General features: G+C 51.2%; 1 long non-coding RNA gene across 2 annotated transcripts; it reads right to left on the reverse strand.

Annotated features, from left to right (window-relative positions):
- Positions 1-13,981: 13,981 nt before the first annotated feature.
- Positions 13,982-18,518, reverse strand: LOC311200759. 2 transcript variants are annotated; one of them, XR_014617841.1, is made up of 4 exons: positions 18,024-18,518; positions 15,936-16,173; positions 15,070-15,166; positions 13,982-14,218 (listed from the first exon to the last, which is right to left on the reverse strand). It is a non-coding gene; the product is annotated as an uncharacterized lncRNA (long non-coding RNA). The 2 variants fall into 2 exon arrangements; XR_014617842.1 differs by lacking the exon at positions 18,024-18,518 and having other exon boundaries at positions 15,936-16,368.
- Positions 18,519-20,374: the final 1,856 nt, after the last annotated feature.

The raw sequence follows: 20,374 nt of genomic DNA on the forward strand, positions 1-20,374 counted from the left end.
ATAGGCAACAGGGCAAAGACAGAGGAATCAAAAGGTGGAGAGAGGGAGTTGTACTGGAGAGTAAGAGGAAAATGTGTCCTGATGGGCTTCCACGGAGCAAGGGAGGAAATAGAAATTAGAGAGAGAGATGGACAGAGAAAGAGAAAGTTAAAACAGTGGTGGTTGACAGGGACTCAGAAGGGCAGAGCAGGAAGGAAAAAGAAAAGAAGGGACAGGCAATACAGCAGAGAGGAACAACAAAAAAAAAAAAAAAAAGAGAGAGAAAGGGATCCTGACAAACTGAGAGGGGAAAAGAAAAATCTAGCAGTGGGCTACAGATTAGAGGGGAGAGGCTTTAGAAAAACAGGGACAGGGAACAAGACAGGGGGTGCAACAGAGAAAGGGGAAAATAGTGACGGGACAGAGAGGAAAGAATTAAAAATGAGGGGCAGAGAACAAGATCAAGAGAGACAAAGAAATTGAAATGGGGTGTTACACTCTCAAACAACAGGAACACTGAGCCAGACAGAGCCAAAGATGGCAAAGATACCAACGGGCTACAAGGGAAAACGCAAAAATAGTGGCTGAGGGCCCTACGTGACAGAGAGAGGGAACCAGAGAGAGATGGAAAAAGAAAAAAAGACCCCTTTCTTTGGCTCAAAATACTTGCCCATGTCAACTGTTGCTTCCAGGGAGGGGGGTGGCCAGCAGAGCTGGTGTCTGTGACAGACCTGCCAAAACAAAATTACGTCCCAGACCAAAATGCCCCCGAACTAATCACACGGTCACAGTATCCAGGCAGCATTCAGGGACCGTTGCATTTCATTGGGGTATTTCATGCTCCAAATTTTAATCTTTATGGTATTTCAATGGTAAAATAGTCCCTGGAGAACTTCCGACCATAAACACACACACACACAAAATCAAAATCTGCTATCTTGGTAGTTAAACGGCCGCCGGAGGACTTACGATCATAGAGAGGAAACTCACCGCGGCGTTTCGCTGCTAAAATGGCCGCCGGAGGACTTACGATCATAGAGAGGAAACTCACCGCGGCGTTTCGCCGCTAAAATGGCCGCCGGAGGACTTACGATCATAGAGATGAAACTCACCGCGGCGTTTCGGCGGTAAAATGGCCGCCGGAGGACTTACGATCATAGAGAGGAAACCGCTGTGGCGCTTCGCCGCTAAAATGGCCGCCGGAGGACTTACGATCATAGAGAGGAAACCGCTGTGGCGCTTCGCCGCTAAAATGGCCGCCGGAGGACTTCCGATCAGACAGGGCAACAACTCTGTGGCGTTTCGCCAGTAAGGTGAGGTTCCATCTTCTGTACGGTCAGGAATGTCAGTAAAATGCCACACACTTAGAACCAACGATCAATAGATAACCGTATAGCGTCATCTTACAACCCCCTAAAAATACAATACTAAATAAGTAAAATTTTTTTTTTAAAACCCATATTTGGAATGAAAGACTGATTATCAAACCCCACAAGCAAGGGATGCCTGCAACCCTCACCTGCAACGCAACACTGGCCCGCTGGGAATGGCTCGCCTGGCCCGAGTTGCCTTCCCTGGAAATGGCCCCCTTTCCTCCTCGCTTTGCATCTTCAAAAGGGAAACTGCCACACACACAAAAATCTTACAAGGTGGCACAGAGCTGCGCACCGTTTCATCACGCTGACACCACTGGCCGACCTACCTCCTTGGGGTCTTCCCCTCGACTCCTCTGTCGCTGCATCGGTATGCATCGCCTCTGGCCCCATCTGAAAAACCCAACAATTTATTAAGCAAGTCTCCATGATGCCAACTCATTGCTGCACCATTGCAGACCTCTCACTTCCATTTAGGAACCCTACCTGGAGTCTAACTGCAAGCAGCCATTAAAACACAAACAGAAAAAAAACCCAGCCGGCATACCTCAGAGCCCCACAGCCTTACACCCCTGCAAAATCCCATCTGCTCCTTCCAACGCTGAAGGGCCCCACCCAGGCAGCTCCCATCATCTCCCAGGAACGGGACGGAAAGGACGGTCTGCACACCCTGCTGACGGTACCGCCTTTACCAAGGCCTCCCGGGCAGAATCCGGCATGCTAACCCTAGACTCTTACTGCTGTGCCATGTCACCCCACCTCCACAGCCCCGGGCAGAGCAGCTCCCAGCCAAACATGCACAGAATGACACAACACAGAACTCTGTGGACGATACGACTCCAAGATGGCCAAAGACTGTCAGCAAGAAGGGCTCCTGCACAGGCAACTGTCAAACTACGCCACTGAGAGCGAATGGGAGGAAGCTTTATGGCAACCCCAGAAGAGGGGGGACTGGACAGTAAGTCCTTCCAGCGAGCCGTTCAAAATTGTGATGACGGATGCTCAAGAAGACCATCTTCAAGACCTAACAATGGAAAGATGCAAGGAAAAAGCCTCGGGATGTGAGAATAGGTGACCAGAGAACAGAGCTCCCGCCAGAGCCTGCAATGATGCCCTAAGAGAGGACCGACCGGAAACTTCCAAGACGCAAGGACAAACCGTGCCGTGACCCTGCCAGGCAAAGCAAGAAGAGCCCCGTGGGCGCTATGCTGATGAGCGAGCGTGGGCATCCGAGACCCTAGAGACTATGCCCGAGAGGCACGCTGTGCCCCTTTGAGCGCAAAGAGGATGCTGACACCCAGACAGGGACTAAGACACAGAAGACACACAAGACACACCACACAACAAGAAGCAGACAGACAGACACGGGCTGGAGCTGCCCTGCCCGGCACACCCTGGCATTGTGCTGACAATTGACCTGCTCCTCCCCATGCAGCCTTACCCAGCCTCACCCCCACCCCTCCCATTTTTGCCCTCTTATCCGGCTCCTCCTACTTAGCTTTGAGGAGTCCGGAGAGCCAAAATCCTTTCTTGACAGGGTAAAACATCTACTGCATGTCTGCTTACTGGGACGCTTTGCTGTGTCAAGCCTCGGGTAGCTCCTGTAAAGCAAAAGAGACAGTTAGAACTTCACAGACACAGTCACCCCTGAAAAAGCGATTGCTGCTTTAGCCCGCTACTCTCAGCTCACCTGGCCGAGGTCACCGCTGGTGCTGACCTCTGGCTTTGCTTGGCAGTTTGAGAATTCAGACAAAAGATTACAGACCCAAACAGATAAGCTACTCATACAGCCACCGGTGGCATCTTACCATGCGTAACATACGCTGACCTGCTTTCTTAGGGCACTCCGCTCATCCCGCTGCATCTGCAAAGAGCATTGAGCGAGTCACCCGGATGCAGACCGACAGTTTACCGATTCCTCAGGTCTCCGCAGGAAGCCTCCCTTCCTCCCAGGCTCCAGTTCCCTCATTATTTATCTCCCTTGCTCCCCGGTCCCCAGTTGGCACAGTTCCCCAGAAGCCGCAATTGCGGGGCATACCTCATCTTTTGCAGGCAAGTGCTATGTTTGGTCTTCCACTGAACTCTGGGCTCTGCTACGGGCCTGTGAAATAAAGGGCTAATGCTTACAGTTCACGAGGGGCCATGGTTACCACCACAGGTAACGGCCGCCTCACCTTCTCTGTGTGCCATGGCCATGTCCCACCACCGCCTCCGGGGCCTGAAAAAGAAACAGGTTCCCACCTTCCATTACCATACCTTAACAAATCGCTCACCTGGCCCATGCCATTTACTGGTAGCTGCGCAGACGCTCAGGCCTGGCCTATAAACACACAAACAAGGGATGCCTGTAACACTCACGTGCAACACAACACTGGCCCACTAGGAATGGCTCGCCTGGCCCGAGTCACCTTTCCTGGAAATGGACTGCTCTCCTCCTCGCTTCGCACCTTCAAAAGAGAAACAGACACACACACAAAAATCTTAAAAGGTGGCACAGAGCCGCTGATCATTTCATCACGCTAATGCCACTGGCCGACCTACCTGCTTGGGGTCTTCCCCTTGACTCCTCTGTCGCTGCATCCGTATGCATTGCCTCTTGCCCCGTCTGAAAAACACAAGTGTCTATTAGGCAAGTCCCCCGATGCCAACTCATTACCACACCATTCCAGACCTCTCGCTTCCATTTAGGAACTCCCGTCTCACATGGCACACAACAAGCGTAATACAGAGGCATACGGCGCACAACAAGCGTAATACAGAGGCATACGGCGCACAACAAGCGTAATACAGAGGCATACGGCGCACAACAAGCGTAATACAGAGGCATACGGCGCACGGTGAACACAATAGAGACACACTATGCATTATACCACCCCAATAGAGAGGCGCATGGCACAAGGCAAGCGCAATACAGAGGAACGCTATCCCTTAGACCACCCCAATACAGAGGCACATGGCGCAAGGTGGCTGCGCAGCACCTGCAAAATCAGAGCCAAACGCTCCATCTACCTGCCATATCATGCTTTGGTGTTAGACACCAACACAGACGACAACCGCTTCACCTTCTCAGTGCGCTCAGACACGTGGCTATGTCCCAACGATGCTATCTATGGGCCTGCAGGAAACAAAGCAGAAGGCCACATGCCAAGAGACTGCCCAAAACCTGTTCCCATCTCCCATTCCCTTACCTGACCGATCGCTCGCAGCCTCCGCCATTTACAGGTGCCTGCGCCGAGGTTTGTGCCAGGGCTATAAAATAAACAAGCGATGACTATAACTCACCTGCAACGCAGGCACCCTCTCCACTGCCGCTCCCCATCTTGCCCTTTTCTCCTACTCCCTCGACTTAGCATTGAAAAGTCCAGGGATCCCAAATCCATTCTTGAGAGAAACGGAGATGCACACTGGAGGCGACCCTCAGGTGCCACCTGTAAAACGTAAGAAACAGCAGTTAGACCTTCACTGACGGGATCTGCTCAATGGAGCCACGCTTTGGGTATTGCGTACAACGCCTTCCACCAAAGTCTAAAGCCAGTAACATGCCGTAGGAGAAATCAAGTCCCAATACTTATAGCCAACAAAGGACCTGCTGCAAACTGCACTGGTTCTAAAAGGATCACAGTTCTGAAAACAATGAGGAAAAGCCATAAACTGTCCCGTAACCCGGAAGAGAGTTGCCTTTGATACCCATGACTTTATTAGGAAATGCTAAAAGCCTATACGCAAGCAAGAAGCTTACTCAAGCCCTAGCCGGATAAGCTTATCATCAGACCTAGTAACAGAAGTGGTGCTAAAGGCTTACAGTTTGAAGAGCAAAGCTGGTGAAATAAAACCCCAACAGTCCATCTTGTGCAAAGTCAGGAACGCCGGTAAAATGCTGTGCACCCAGAAGCAAAAGACCGACAGCTAACCTGATAGGATTGAGCTGCCCTGGCAAAGACAACACAAAAGACACAAACGAAACGCAAGTCAAGCTTCATAAATAAGTACATTTGACTAGGTAGACACTGGCCACACTTAGCTAGTTGCAAAACACTTACCTTGAATGCACGAACCAAGACAACAGCAGCAACTCCAATGCTTCAGCTGCAGAATGAAAACCAGAACACTATGACAGGAGACAGAGAGTAGAACGAGCTGCCAAAGGCAAGGCAGGTGCCTTATATACCCCAGGCTCCACCCACTGCCCTTCCCACAGTGGCCTGGGAAAGGGGATGATGCTGCCTGCAGAGGGATTAAAAGCAGCTGGAGGAGCAGGTGTGGCTCTTGTGACCCAAGTTGTTTATCAGAGAATCAATGCTGAATGGAGAAAAGGATTCTTGCTAAAAACATTCTCTACTCTGCCTTAATAAAGGGCTAATGCTTATAGTCCATGAGGGGCCTGCTGTGACCTCCAAATGAGCTAGAAAAAAACCCACGGTGCTCTGGGAACTGTTAGGAATGTTGTGAGCTGACCAGGAACCGGGAAAATGCTACGTATTTGGTCCCCGTTATTTTGTTGGGAAAGGCTAAGGCTCTACAGGCAGATAAAAGGCTCATCCTAACCCCACCTAGACAATCTCATCATTGTGCCTGCTAGGAGAAGCGATGCTCAGGACTTAAACATTACAGAGCAATGTTAGTTAATAAAAGGTGAGGTTCTATCTTCTGTATGGTCAGGAAAGTCAGTAAAACACCACACATTTAGAACCAAAGACCAATAGATAATTGTATAGGGCCATCTTACAACCCCCTAAAAATACAATACAAAATAAATAAAACTTTTTTAAAACCCCATATTTGGAATGAAAGACTGATTATCAGGCAAAGTGGCACAGACAGATGTGGCAAGAGATTAATGTTTAAGATTTGGGGAACCGGAAAGGTAGATGGGCTGGCAGAGAGAGCAAGAAAGAAGCAGATGATCGTAGAATATCCTGAGTTGGAAGGGACCCATAAGGATCATCAAGTCCAACTCCTTGCTCCACACAGGACCAGCCAAGTCAGAGCATCTGACTCAGTGCATCATCCAGACACTTGACCTCAGTCGAGTGGGGTGCTGTGACCACTTCCCTGAAAAGCCTGTTCCAATGCCTGACCGTCCTATGAGTAAAGAGCCTCTTCCTAATATCCAACCTAAACAACCCCTGTTGCAGCTTCACAACATTCCCTCAGGTTCAGTCACTAGTCACCAAAGAGAAACCAGTGCCTCCCCCCATAAGGAAGCCATAGAATATGAGGAGGTCTCCCTCCTCAGTCTCCTTTCTCCATGTTGGGGAAAAAAAGAAAAAGGAATGGGCAGGAGGCAGGTAGAGATCTGCACGGCAGCAGAAAAAGCAACTCCCTACCAGCTTCTAACACTAGCAAGAGACCTTCACCACCTTGATGCTTCTCTCCACCAGTTAAAAGCTGGCAACAGGAAAAATGAACAGACTAAAATACCCAAAGAACCCCCACAAAGCCCAAAACCCAAAGAAGCTAAAAAACCCATTTAGAAACACCCACAAACCTCAGACCCCACAAGAAAAGTCACAAAACCCTGTGACTCTGGGAACATCCAGGAAAGCCATGAGCTGTCCTGAAACCCAGAAGATACTACACCTTTGATACCCATTACTTTATAGGAAAAGACTAAAACTCAGTACGTGGACAAGATGCTCGCCCTAATCCCAACTAGAAAAATCTCATCATTAGGCCTGTTAGAAACAATACTCACAGCTTACAGCATACAGAACAAAGCAAAAATAATAATAAAAAAGTCACTTTACAATCCCCTGAAAACATAAACACTCAAAACTACACACAAAGATGCTTTCCATTATATACATGCTGCTTAACCTGAAGTTCTTACCTCAGATATATCTCCCCAAACAGCCAAGCCATCGCAGATACACGTTCCTAAAAAGCCAAGCCAACTACAAAGCTCCATCTGCCAAAAGACAGAGAGAGCACTAACCCCAAAGAAAACCTTCAGGAAAGTAAGCAGCCTAGGCCAAGGCCAGCTGCTCATATACCCCTGGCCCCACCCACCACCCTTCCCACAGTCCCCTGGGAAAGGGGAGAGTCCTGTCTGCAGAAGATTCAAAGGCAGGAATGGGTTTTCTGACTTAAATTGATGGATTGCAAAGTGCTGAATGGAGAAAGGGACTCTTACTGAAACCAATAATTGCCACTTTTACTGCATCTGTCATATTGATGCTGCAACTTGGTATGTAAATAGTTTTTATTTGTACAGCTGGAGCCCCTTCATGGACCAGGGCTGGCCCCTCCCTCAGCCTCATTGGCCATGCCTGGGGCTGCCCCAGCTGTAGCCACACAGCACATCATCCAGCACATCATCCCTGCACCTGTCCACAGCCACAGGCTCTGCATCCGAGGGCTGCAAACACATCCAGAAGTGACAGGAAAATTTTACTCCTTAGTGCACATAACAAATCCTGGTAGTGAGTTGGATACAAGGCTCGGCACCCAAATACAGCAGAAGACAGAGAGAGAAAAATGAAAAGCAGGAGGAAGGATAGCAGGATGTAGAAAAGAGTTGTGAGACAAGGAGATGAAAGCAGGATGTGGCTAATGAGAGATGGATTTAACCTGGTAGAGAGTTAACTACACAGCCATTTGCTGGTTTACTCCTCTCCAGTGAGGGGGGGGGGGAAGCTGATCAAAAAGAAAAGCATAAAACTCATGGCTTGAGATAGAAACAGTTTAATAGGAAAAAAATTAAAGACAATAGTAATAATAAAAGAATGTACAAGCAATACACAGCACAACTGTTCACCAGCCAGAGCCAATGCTCCTGAGTTGCCTGCCCCCCTCAGTTATACTCAGAGTATGATATCATACACTTGGATTATCCCTTTGGCCAGTTCCAGGCAGCTGTCCTGGCCCTGTCCATTTCTGACTTCTCAGGTGCCCCTAACCTTCTTGTCAGCTAGCTGCTATGAGACACTCAGGAACCCTTGACTGCTTGGCAAGAACTAAAATACTAGTGATATATCACCATTGTTCTTATCCTAAATACAAAACATCACACTATACCATCTGCTAGAAAGAAAACTAACTCTATCCCAGATGAAAGAATGACAAATGAGGACACAAAAAATGAGATGCTGCAAACAAGAGAGGGAAAGAACAAGCAATTCATCCATAGAGAGGACTGTATCTCTCCTCAGACAACAATCCCATCTTCTGCCAGAGCATTTTGAGATGCCACTGTTTCCCCAATCGATGCTAATGACAACTGTAGCCCTTTTACAGAGAGGGGCCTTCTTCATCACCCTCACTGCCCACCCACCCCCTGCCAGGCTCCTCTGGCACCAGCCCACAGCTGCAGCAGTGGCCCTTATACTCACTGTGTAACCTGACTCTGTGACAGCTACTTGCAAGCACAAAGGACTACAAACACAGCCATGAGTGCAAAAAGGACAGCAAGTGGTTATTGATTAGTGTGTGTAAAGCCCAGAAGTGAGTCTGCTCTGGGGCTTGGTGTCTGTACAGTAACCCTTCCTTGAGGACAACTTGTCAGCTGTTACTGGAGCAGCAGACACAGAGAATGAAAATACAGCAACGGGGAACAAAACAGAGGAACAGCAGGAGAAAAAAAAATGAGCATTATTAAGGAACACATAAAGAGGTACAGGAGAAAGGACAACAAGATGGAAAATAATTCAAAAGGCATGAGGAGACCTGCAGGGATGTGGCAAAAGAAAAACACGGTCAGAGAGCAGAAATGAGGGAAAGGAAATGACAAGAAGGGAGCAGAACACATAGATTAAAAAGAAAAGAAAGAAAAAAGGCAGGAAGAAGAGAAAAGTACAGAACAAGTCAGAAGGAGGTGGGGCAGGGAGGCGGTGCTGGGCGGAGAAGAGAGAGACAAATCAAACCAAAGAAATGGAAGGGAAAAAACAGTGATGAACTGTGGTAGAAGAAAAATAGACCAGGAAGCAGGACAGGAGGGAATAATGGGACAGTGAACTGGGCAGGAGGATATAGCAACAAATGATAGGACAGCCAGTGGGGTGGAAATGTACAGACATAAAGTTAGGGAAGAAAAGAAAATGGACAGGAAAGGCATTAGAATGAAATATTAGAGATGGAGAGAGAGCAGGACAGTAACAGGACCGAGGCAGAGAGATGGACAAAGGGGGGTGGGGGGGTGGGGGTGGGGGGGAGGATGAGGAAAAAAAACACATCACCATCACTGGCAGAAGGCCAGAGGGACAAGGAAAGACAGAAAGACACAACAAAGGGCACAGAAAACATGTGAGGGACAGGTAGATAAAAAGTGGGACAATACAAAAAACAGGTGGACTCAGAGGAGGATGCTGGGAGAGAGCCAATGAAAGTGCCAGTGAAAAATGACAGAAAGATGGAACAGGAGAGGAAAAAACAGAAACAGGAACAGAAAGCAGGACTAAGGCTCAGAGAGAGTAAGAGAGAAGACCAGTGAGATGCAGAATGAAAATGACACCAAACTGCAGAGAGAAGGATAAAGATAAAAATGAAAAGAGAAATTGAGGGCGGGGGGGGAGAGAGAGATAAAAAGCCAGGACATGGAGTGGCATGTACAGGTATAGAGAGGAAAAGAACAAGTAAAAAAAAAGGGTGGTAGGAGTGGTGGGGGATAGGGGGATAGGAGAGGGGTGCAGGGGGAGGCAGGGGGATATGGAAAGGTGAGAAAGAGAAAAAGAAAAAAGAAGATAGATTGATGCAGTTCAGGGCAAAGAAATGGAAAAAGAAGAAACAATGAGCAGCTACAGGACCGAGATAGAGGATGAGGAAAAAATGCTGAGAGAAAGCAGGGCAAAAGCATAAAGGTTAAAATAAAAGGGAGAATGAGTACAAGAGGGATAGAGAAAGAGGAAGCAGGGCAGAAGAAAAGAGAGAAGAGAAAAGGTAAAGGGAAGCAAAGAAAATCACAGCAGCATGGGAAAGAGATGGGGGCAGGGCAGATGGGGCCAGTGGCACTGCCTGATCCTCAACAGCTCATCCCCTGGCCTCCCTCAAAGCCCTTTCCCCAGGACAAAGGACAAGCAGATGCAGCCAGGAGGTCAAAGGCTGCAGGTGTTTATTCAGCATGGAACCAGTCCTGGGAGTCACTTTGTTCCAGAGGCCACTCCAAGGTACCTCAGCACTCATTCCCAGAGCTGTGCTCCGCAGTCCAGTGGGAAACGGACAGCTGGCCTAGCAGGCTGCTGGAGATATGGGCTGCTATGCCAAGGTGGAAGATGCTACCAACAATTGAGGAGCAGAACACTAGAGTACAGAATGTTAGAAAAGTGGTGCCAGTGTGATAGCTGGGCTGTAGCAAGAAAGCAGGACATGGGGAAGGGGACGGCCAGAGAAAGATGGAGACAGGGAGCTTGTCAGATACGGAGAAAGAAGCAGCAGGCAGATAGGAAGAGAGGCAGGAAAAAGTCCATACTGTCTTAGACAGGTAGAGGAAAAAATTAAAAAATAGGGACAGTCAGTCAGAGAGAGATGAACAAAACAAGTAAGCAAAAATAGCCACAACCAAAGTAAACCCTGTCCTGGTTCCAGCCAGGACAGAGTTAAGTTTCACAAGGAGCCAGCACAGTTGACCTGAGGTGGCCCAGACTGCTTTCCATACCACGTGACACTACACCACCCATAAAAGGGGCAGGTCAAGTAGGAGTGGGGCTGTGTGGTGCTGACACAGTCTGTGTGTGGTCCAGCATCCATGAAGTACTCTAAGTTATCAGAGGCTGATATGTTTTCTATGTTTGTCTATGTTTTCGGTCACAGACTCTGTTGTTGCTCCCCTCACTGTGCCGTGTCCGTAAACTCACCTTATCCCAGCCCGTGACGCCTTTGTGTGTTTCTCCTGGTTTAGTAGAGGACAGGTATGGTTGGACTCCATGATCTCAAAAGTCTTTCCCAACCGAGTAATTCTGTCATTCCTGCTGTGGTAGGGGGGAGCGAGCGGCATGTGGAGATCAGCTGCTGCCTGGGGCTGAACCAGGACACCCTACAAACTGCCAAACCCCACAAGCACACACAATCCACCAACGCAAAAACCAAAAACCAATTTAAAAAAAAAACCAAAAAATTTACACAAACCCTAGACGCAAATAAACACACAACCCCCAAAAAAAACTCACAAACAACAAAAAAACTCCACACAAACCCTCAACTCACCTAAAAAAAAAAAAATTCAACCTCTCCCAACTCAACCTCGTCCCCGAGCACACACACAAAACAACTATGACATACTAAAGAGCAGAGAGGGAGCAATTGATGACTGGGAAAAAGAAGCTGGTAAGACAACATAAAACCCTACGATATCTCTCCAGTAAAATGGCCGTCAGACATCTTCCGAGCATAAAGATGAAGTTGTCTGTGGTACTTCGGGGGTAAAATGGCTGTCGGAGGACTTCCCGGAATAGAGAGTAAACTCTCGATGGTGTTCCATCGGTAAAATGGGCATCGGAGAACTTCCGGGGATGGCGGCGCCCATTTCCGTGCGTCTGCGGCGGAAAAATGGCCGCCGGGGGGCTTCCGGGCATGGCGGCGCACATCTCCCTGCGGCTGCGGCGGAAAAATGGCCGCCGTGGGGCTTCCGGGCAGGGCGGCGCCCACCTCCGTGCGGCAGCGGCGGAAAAATGGCCGCCGGGGAGATTCCGGGCATGGCGGCGCCCTCTTCATGCGGCTCCGGCGGTTAAATGGCCGCCGGGGGGCTTCCGGGCATGGCGGCGCCCATCTCCGTGCGGCGCCGGTAGAAAAATGGCCGCCGGGGGGCTTCCGGGCATGGCGGCGCCCATCTCCGTGCGGCTCCGGCGGAAAAATGGCCGCCGGGGGGCTTCCGGGCATGGCGGCGCCAATCTCCGTGCGGCTCCGGCGGAAAAATGGCCGCCGGGGGGCTTCCGGGCATGGCGGCGCCCATTTCCGTGCGGCTCCGGCGGAAAAATGGCCGCCGGGGGGCTTCCGGGCATGGCGGCGCCCATCTCCGTGCGGCTCCGGCGATTAAATGTCCGCCGGGGGGCTTCCGGGCATGGCGGCGCCCATCTCCGTACGGCTCCGGCGGTTAAATGGCCGCCAGGGGGCTTCCGGGCATGGCGGCGCCCATCTCCGTGCGGCTCCGGCGGAAAAATGGCCGCCGGGGGGCTTCCGGGCATGGCGGCGCCCATCTCCGTGCGGCTACGGCGGTTAAATGGCGACCGAGGGGCTTCCGGGCATGGCGGCGCCCATCTCCGTGCGGCTACGGCGGAAAAATGGCCGCCGGGCGGCTTCCGGGCATGGCGGCGCCCATCTCCGTGCGGCTCCGGCGGTTAAAAGGCGGCCGGGGGGCTTCCGAGCATGGCGGCGCCCATCTCCGTGCGGCTCCGACGGAAAAATGGCCGCCGGGGGGCTTCCGGGCCCCCGTTTGGGGGCGCGAGCTTGGGGGGGGCTACACAGCACAGCTGCCCCGTTCGGGAAGCTAAGCAGGTACCAGCTCGGTCAGCGCCCGGATGGGCGACCTCACCCCGTCTTCGAATCCCCGCACATGACAGTGACCGCACCCCCCCCGCGCGCCCCCTCCCAAAATCTGCCCCCCCGAGGGAGTCCCATCGACTTCGGGGGTTCCCCGGACCTGACAGTGCCCCGGCCGACCCCGCGACGGGCGGCGGAACCCCCCCCTCACCGGGAGGGAGCGGCCGCCCCGCAATGGCGGCGTCCCTCGTTAAAGCGCCCTGCCGCTCGCGCTGCGCCGCCCGGCCGCAGTCCGCACGCAGCGGGCTCTGCGCGCACCCGCGCAGGAACGCGGCGAGTGTGCACGGAGGCAGCAGAACGCGGCGGCTTCCGTGCGCTGCGCCACCCGGGCGCAGTACCGCTGCGTGTCCGCAAGGCGGCAGCACCGAGGACCCCCGTGTTCGAATCCCCGCTCGGGCCTTTCCGCCAGTGCTCGTATCTCTCCGCCTCTGCTCGTATCTCTCCGCCTCTGCTCGTATCTCTCCGCCTCTGCTCGGCCCTTTTCGGCTCCCCCTGCCCCACTAATTACCCGTCTGCCGCTGACCTGCGCTCATTAACAACCCCCCATCTCCTCCAGCGAATTCAACCCCCCTCCCAACCCTACTGCGACCCCTCTGAGAGCCCTCGAACCCCACCCTGGCCCCTGACCCCCTAGAAGACCCCCGAAGGAACCCCCAACACCCCAAAAATAGACCCTAGAGAGACCCCCCCAGAACCCCTCAGAGACACACACCCCCCCCAAAGAGCCCCCCCACGATCCCCTAAAAAGGCCCTTAGGGCCCCCCAACTCCCCAAAGAGCCCCCCCAAAAAACCCAGACCCCCCAAACAGACCCCATAAAGAACCCTAACCACCCCCCAAAAAACCTGAGACTCCTTAAAGACGCCCCCAAGCCCCTCACATCCCCCCCAAAATGAGACCCCATAAAGATCCCCTCAAAGAACCCCACACCCCCCCTTAGAGAACCCCCCCCAAAAGCCCTAGACCCCACCAAAAAGAGACCCTGTAAAGACCCCATAGTCCCCCAAAAAGAGCCAACCGCCCTGACTCAGCTGCTGCCAGCCCCATCGATGGAAAGATGCCACAACAACAGTGGCCTTGGCCACGCTTTCTTGGAAACAACTGGTTCCCTCATCACCTCTGAATAATAAAAATTCTAAGGCATTTTACAACAATGTCCAATACAACAGTAAACTGCTGCCAAGTATAACCCAGAAAATTGTTAGCCGATTCTCCTCTGTCGAAACCGTTGCCAGCTTTGGGCTGAGATGCCTCCAAGGTTTGGTCACCTTCGTCTTCAGCCAACATTGCCAAGTCTCTTGGCTGTTCTTCTGGATCCCCTGGAAGAAGACTGGTGACTGCCTGGAGAAGTGACTCAATCTGCTCTTCTGTTAGTCTTTCCTCACTTTCTTCCACCATCTGCAGGTCAAAAACCAATACATTGTTATTCAATCCATACTTCCTTCCTCAGCTCCAAACAGGAAGACTCAGCCCCAGTAAATACTGCTTTCAATGGATGCAAGACGTAGCCTGAACTCATCACAAAAGCATTTTACAAAGTGGAACTCTTGTAATATTGATAACAACACAAAACAAAAAAGCTCCCTTGTTAGCCACGACAGCTGGCATGCCACAGTGAGACCCTGCTTCTGTTACAAGGAGAACACCACGCTCAGAACAGGCTTTCCTCCTAAAGCCTCTCAGCCTAAGAAAAACCAAACCAAAATACCCAAAGAATTCCCACAAACTAGAAACCCCCACAAAGCCCAAAAACCAAAGAAGCCACAAACCCCCATTAAAGACACACACAAACCCCAGACCCCACAAGAAAAGCTGCGGGAACTCAAAACACCACAGAAGCCCCTAGCCCTCCCCCAAGCCCGCAACCCACAGAACCCCAAAGCCTTCAAAAGGCAGAGAACCAAAACCCCCCCTTAGAACCCCAGTTAAAAAAAACAAACCAACAGAAAAACCTCACAAGCCCACACTAACCCCACAAATCCCAGACCCTGTAAAAAAACCAACCCACCCAACCCCTATAGCCACAAAAACCAGGAAAAAAAAAAAAAAATATCAGTAAAACTACAAACACCTTACCAACCTCCTTGGCTCATTTTCCGAGAGGAGCCTGCACCAGCAGACAGACTAACACATTTTAATCCTAAACTCGGTTCTCTGCGTTCTTTCTCTGCCCCTTCTCTACATCCTTTTCTTTCAACTTCCTCTTCCTACCCACAAGGCTGTCTAAACCAATGGATAGAAACACTAACCCAGGTAACAGTACATCCAGTTCAGATAAAGGCAATGAAATCACCAGCGCCAATACTACGACCTTCTTACAGGTACCACAAGCTCCCAAGAACTCACCTGTAACAGGAAAAGAGGAGAAACCATAGAGACCTTAAATGCAATACGCCAAAACCCGAAAGAGACTTATTCTTGTATATTGAATGTTAAAATCACATGCATAATTACTGAATTCTTTACAGCTGAAAAAATATTTTTAGAAGACGACCCTGACAGTCTACCTGCAACTGCTGCAAGATGTCTATAATAAACCCCCACAATTTTCTGTAATTAAAAAAAACCAAAAAAAAAAAAAAAAAACAGGAAAGAATGCAATCAATCATCCAGGTAATTCTGAGTTAACTGATGCCCTGAATGGGACAAGTCGAACCCAAGCTAACACCAGCCAGTTTACTGCAATGCTTGTCTAGCATACACGTATATAAATCAAAATGACATGTGGCTAGAGGCCAGGTGCAAAAAAAATAAGACATTTGCACACCACAGCAGACAACCTGCCGAGGGCCACGATATGATATGCTGCAGCAGAGTCTTGTGGCTGTTCGCTCAAACACGCTGGTGGAATAGTCTGCATAACCGGCCCTGTGCACGATTTACATGGGGTTTTCTAAGCTATGCCTGATGTGGCTAAGGGATTTTTACTGGGCAATCCTGGTTTAAGACCAGTCTCGGCTCCTAAGGAATGCCAGCCAACAAAGATGTTTTCAGCCGTTAACAAGAGGAACAGAAATCCAACGACGAGCTGCTGCTTTTAAAACGTGGAGTCATCATTGTGACAAATGGCACCACACAGATCTCTGTTAACACATTTGTAGACAAAGTGGAAGACCTGGGGTTGGGGACAGCTGTGCAACTCAGCCTTCATTTCCCGAGGGCAGGTATGCTCCGTCAGCTGCTGCCAGGTGTCGTCGACAACAAGAAACGGGCTGCACTCTGCCGGCTTGTCCACCTCGAACTTCTCAGCGCAGAGCTGGCGAACATCTTCGGTGGTTATAGACAGTCTCACCAGGAAAGATCTTTCCTGTACATCCACAGTACACTCCCTGGAACGCAACATGAAGGTGGTTCTGTAGAATGAGAAAACACACATCAGCAACTCAAAAACCCCAACAGCTGAAGCGTCAGCAACAAACCTGTCCCCACACTGAGACTCACCCCCGCGATTCCCACGCCCGACAGCCACCTCGCCAACTGCAATACTGGTGGCAAAACTGTGGCAAGCGGAACAGAAATTCCTAAGCCAACACCCTCCTTTCCTCATATTACACTCTAACCCTGCAATTACAGCCAAACAGGACTTGTCCTGCCGAGCAAAACCAGGAAACAAAATGCAGTGAGGCTAAGCAATGTCTGAGGCAGCAGGGTCGAGAGATGGTGCTGCTGCACTACTGCCACAAAACAGGCACCTCCTATCGCCGTGTCAGTCAGAAGGAATAAGAAAAAAGCCTCTGCCAGTGGCAGCAAACGGTGCTGATCCCCAAGTTACTGCGTGATAAGCCATCTGCATTCTTATGCTGCAGCACGCAAAGTGTTTTAGGGTGCTTCAGTCCAGTCAGGACACTTTCATTGCATTAAACCGGTGACAATCTGGGGTCCGAGCCCGATTTAACCGGCTTTCCCATGACAGCTTTTTTTCTTTTTTACAGTAAGGCTTAGAGGGAAGCAGAAAGAAAGCTTCCTCGGCAACATTAGGCTAAACCCTAATGGCAAAAGCCTCGTGGCAAAAGCTGGACCTTTTTTCTGCGTTGAAACTGACATGTTCTTACAACTCCGATAACATGGAAAAAGTCTAAGTGCACCCTACAAGGAAATGCAGTTCTACCTTTCAGAAAGCATTTAAAGAGGAAAAAAAACCAAGCAACAACTGGGGGAAAAGCAACCACAAACATCTTTTGAACACATGAACAAAGCAAGCTGCTGTAGTGTGCTTTTTTTTAAAAAAAAAGACATTAACTGTGGTTACAGACTGAAAAAGATACAATTAAAGGAAGTGGAAAAATGGCACAGTGAGAAAGACCTGTTTATCAACTCAGCGGGTGCCAATGTCTGTATGCTAAACCAATCAGGCACGCTAAATCACAATGGCAAAGATGTACATTGCACAAAAGCAAGCCAGCAAAAGCTACCATTGAGAAGGTGGTTCTACCACTTAAGTTCCAAGAAGCACTCTTATCTTTAACAAAGTATTTTTACAGCTTGCAAACTGAAACACTGAAGCTTTGCAGCAGCATTTAAACGAGGTCAGGACTGACCCTGACGAAACAGGGCCTATCCGTTTCTGTTACCGGGGTGAAGCAATTATGAAAAATCAGCCCTAGAGGAGGAAAATCAAGCTGCAGTTTTAGTTCCTAATGTATGTAACACACAGATGTTTTTAAAAGCACGCGCTTTAGACAGACGGGACTGCTTCGAGAAGAGGCTGAAGCTCCCACAAGCACTCCTAACATATACTAAGTATCAAAGTTATTTATGGAGCGGCAGAAAATTGTACTCAATCATCCTCACAATATGGCATGTTTTGCCTTTTCATCCTAGAGACGGAGGGAGGATGAAGGCCTTCCGGGGTCCGAGAGCTGATAAAACTGCAGGAGCCCATCACAAGTGTAGCTACCACATTGTTAAGTCACGATGACTCCCCCTGCTCGATCGAAAATATCTCACCTCATAAGGCAGAGTCCATCAGTAGATTCCCAGGTCACACAGGCCTGCACTCTGCGAGCTGAACAGCTTTCTGTACTTCCACTTTACAGCGGAACCATGAGACTCTCTTGTTATGCTACTGATGTTGCCAACTTTAGGACCACCCTTGGATGGATTTCTACTCCAACAATGTCATCAAAATCTGCGCTGTGAAGAAGAACCCACCTTCCCTAGTCCTTTGCTTCATTTTAAGAAAAATAAACGAATGACAGGTTACCTTCTCCATGCAGAAAACACAGATCCATCGATTCCACCACGTTCTCAACTTCAGTATCCAGCTCCAGCATGTCACACCTACTCACCCAGTGTGATAACACAGTCAAGAAGTCATCATTTTCATTCAGCCTCCCTGAGACAAAGGGAATAGAGACAGTCAGAGACAAACTGCGCTTTCCTTACCAGCCTCACCGTTTGAAAGGAAAGTGTTGCTTCGCTGCCTTCGCTGAGAAGTACATCTGTATTACTCTAGATCCTCCTGTAACCAGTGCGCAGCAAAGTGGGTGTCACCTGACACTGGCTGGACAGGACGCCAATGCCAGCTTCGTCCCATACTCTCTAGCGAGCGCAAATCTGACGATGCACACTTTGAGGCGTGCTCTCCTCAGGCAGCAACTCTGTCTTCTACAGGATCTGCTGGAGATGCCCCTCGTTTCATGAACTGCTGCCAACAGCACCTGCATTTATGGAGAATAAAGCATATTCAAGGGTCAGCTTGCTGCCTGGGACAGTGAGATATAGAATGAAAAAAATAAAAGAACACCAGACAACAGGCTAGAGAAATTTTTGGAGAAAACAAGACAGGTGCAGATCACGACAAAGAGATGGAAAAGGAAAGTAACTGCAGCGGCCTGCAGGACAGAGATGGAAGACGAAAAAAGGAGGAAGAGAAAGCAGGAAAAAAGCACAGAGAGAAAAAGAAAAGGGAGAGGAAGATGAAGAAAGAGAAAGGGAGAGAAGAAAAGGGAGCAGGACAGTAGAATAGAGAAGTACAGGCAAGGGGAAAAAAAAAAAAAATAATCAGAGGAGTAGTAAGAAAGGGCAGGGGTCAGTGGAGGGCTGGGAAGGACCAAGACTCACAAGAAGGACAACAGGTTCTGGATGGGTAACCACCCAACTCTTAAACTTTTGGGGACTTAATGGGTACAAGGTATCCAAGAAGAAAGCTCAAATAGCAAGCCAAACAGTAATGTCTCCAATGGGCTTGGACGTTTCACAAGGGCAACAAAGGCTGACAAGGAAACAAAAGGCAGAGCAGAACCTGTGCTCCATTTTCATTTACCATAAAAGATTATAGAAACCCCGCGAGCCACGGAACCCCCAAAAACCCAATTAAAACCACAAAAGAAACCCAAACCAGAAAACCAACAAAAGACCAGAGCAAAATAACCACCGAGCCGAAGAAACCAGCAAACCCGGAAACCCCAGACACCACAAGAACCCCCGATAACCACTGAACGCCACAGCAGCCACAAGAGAAGCCCTAAGCCCTCCTCTGCCAAAACAGCCCCGCGAGACAGAAAACCCACAAGCCGCAACTAGAGAGAGACACAGACCCACGCAAACCCCCAAATCCCCCCAAACCTGCCAGCCCCGCGGCCCGGACACGCTCAGACTGACCGGAAGAGTCCAGTCGCGCCCCGCCCCGCCGGCCCCTTCGGTGCCCCGTGTCTCCCGTGCCGGCTGCTCGGGGAACGGGAGCTCTGGCCCGGCCGCACCCCTAAGCCCCCGCCGCGACCCCCTCCGCGCACTGCCCGCGCGGCGCGGAGCCCCCCCTCCCGGCCCAGACACCCCGCCGGACGCCGCGGAGACACGTCCCGGCACGGACCGGCGCCGGCAGAAGGCCGGCCGCGGCTGGGGGGGGGGTGGAAGGCGCGGCGCCTCGCCGCCCGCGCGCCCCGCACCGACCCCCGGCCCGCCGCGACCACTCGCGCCGCGACCCGCCGACCGCCCGGCCCCGGCCGACCCCGCGACGGGCGGCGGAACCGGAGCCTCACCGGGAGGGAGCGCCGGCATCCCGACGGGCCCCCTCATCGCCCCGGAAAGCACGGGCAGGCTCCTCGTGGCAGCTCCGCGGTTATACTGCCCGGAAAGGAGCGGGGCATGCCGGGATATACTGCCCCGGAAAGGAGCGGGGCATGCCGGGATATACTCCCCCGCAAGGGAGCGGGGCATGCCGGGATACATTACAGTGCGGCTCCGGCGGAAAAATGGCCGCCGGAGGACTTCCGGGCATGGCGGCGCCCATCTCCGTACGGCTCCGGCGGTTAAATGGCGACCGAGGGGCTTACGGGCATGGCGGCGCCCATCTCCGTGCGGCTCCGGCGGAAAAATGGCCGCCGGGGGGCTTCCGGGCATGGCGGCGCCCATCTCCGTGCGGCTCCGGCGGTTAAAAGGCGGCCGGGGGGCTTCCGGGCATGGCGGCGCCCATCTCCGTGCGGCTCCGGCGGAAAAATGGCCGCCGGGGGGCTTCCGGGCATGGCGGCGCCCATTCCGTGCGGCTGCGGCGGTTAAAAGGCGGCCGGGGGGCTTCCGGGCATGGCGGCGCCCATCTCCGTGCGGCTACGGCGG

Source organism: Gallinula chloropus, assembly GCF_964237585.1.
Source record: "Gallinula chloropus genome assembly, chromosome: 24".
In the NCBI taxonomy this organism is placed as follows: domain Eukaryota; kingdom Metazoa; phylum Chordata; class Aves; order Gruiformes; family Rallidae; genus Gallinula; species Gallinula chloropus.